The following is a 1,688-nucleotide window of genomic DNA, read 5'->3' as shown; positions in this document are numbered from 1 at the left end:
GGCATAGTGCCTAAGGCATCTGACCACTGACCAGAAGGTTGGCAGTTCAAAACCACCAGCCACTCTGTGGAAGGAAGACTGGGCAATCTACATCTGTAAACGTTTACTACCTCAGAAACCCAAAGGGGGACGCTATGAGTCAGAATCGATTCAATGGCAGTTTTTTTTTTTAATCCCCCCAGTGTAAGAGCCAACTCTACCCATTTGTGTTAATTACAGCTGTGTAGTAGAAATTGATCCTTTAGATGCTTTTTGTCGTAACAAGGGTTCTGATTACAAGTAGACACCAGCTGTTAGCTGTTGAGAGAAGTGGGAATTTAGGAAATGTTTGCCTACTAGCTCTTCCTTTCTTTAATTAGCTGCCTCACTTAGTCTCCTGAATGGTGGTCATATTCTTGACTTCACCCGTCATCCAGAGGAGATGCTAACAGTGCACCAGGATGGCTGCACATAGGTACCCTTCTCCTCAGCTTGTCTTAGAAAATTATTTTTGCCTAAAAATCTGAAGTCCTATAAATTTTCACTAAAAGGGGGCCAGTTTTATACCACCTAGCCTCCCAGTTACCACCAGCACTGATTAAAAGTGACAAAAAGCTCTATATGCATAGATATATACGCATATATATATATCTATGCATATATATATATATGCATAGATATATATATATGCGTATATATCTATGCATATAGAGCTTTTTGTCACTTTTAATCAGTGCTGGTGGTAACTGGGAGGCTAGGTGGTATAAAACTGGCCCCCTTTTAGTGAAAATTTATAGGACTTCAGATTTTTAGGCAAAAATAATTTTCTAAGACAAGCTGAGGAGAAGGGTACCTATGTGCAGCCATCCTGGTGCACTGTTAGCATCTCCTCTGGATGACGGGTGAAGTCAAGAATATGACCACCATTCAGGAGACTAAGTGAGGCAGCTAATTAAAGAAAGGAAGAGCTAGTAGGCAAACATTTCCTAAATTCCCACTTCTCTCAACAGCTAACAGCTGGTGTCTACTTGTAATCAGAACCCTTGTTACGACAAAAAGCATCTAAAGGATCAATTTCTACTACACAGCTGTAATTAACACAAATGGGTAGAGTTGGCTCTTACACTGGGGGGATTAAAAAAAAAAACTGCCATTGAATCGATTCTGACTCATAGCGTCCCCCTTTGGGTTTCTGAGGTAGTAAACGTTTACAGATGTAGATTGCCCAGTCTTCCTTCCACAGAGTGGCTGGTGGTTTTGAACTGCCAACCTTCTGGTCAGTGGTCAGATGCCTTAGGCACTATGCCACCAGAGCTCCTTACAGTGAAAGCTTACCATTTTCTTCTAGCGATACTATATGCCTAAGTGCTGAGCATATATACCTTTACAAAAGTCTTTCACGAATATCCTAGCATATGTGCTGTCTTTGGCCAATGACATTTGCTCCAAACAGATTACTGCTATGCTGTATGCTTAAAGTGTTCTGGACTGTAATTTGTAACATGATCCCCTTTCCAAACAGATGCCCCAGACAGTCCCACTTGCTTTGTGGTATTTCACCACATAGATGCAAGCTTGCTATGCCTTTCATAACATCACCACCACAGAAAAAATACTATAAAGTGGTGATGCTGGCTTGGGGCCTGTGGTAGGTTAAGTTTGTGTGTCACCTTGGCTGGGCCTGGTTGAGTGGCTGGGCAGCTGGTGGT

Source organism: Orycteropus afer, unplaced genomic scaffold (genome assembly GCF_000298275.1).
Source record: "Orycteropus afer afer isolate SDZICR_OR568_19922 unplaced genomic scaffold, OryAfe1.0 scaffold00082, whole genome shotgun sequence".
NCBI classification, from domain to species: domain Eukaryota; kingdom Metazoa; phylum Chordata; class Mammalia; order Tubulidentata; family Orycteropodidae; genus Orycteropus; species Orycteropus afer.
The sequence above is the reverse complement of the archived record's forward strand: the minus strand, read 5'-3'. Positions refer to the sequence as shown.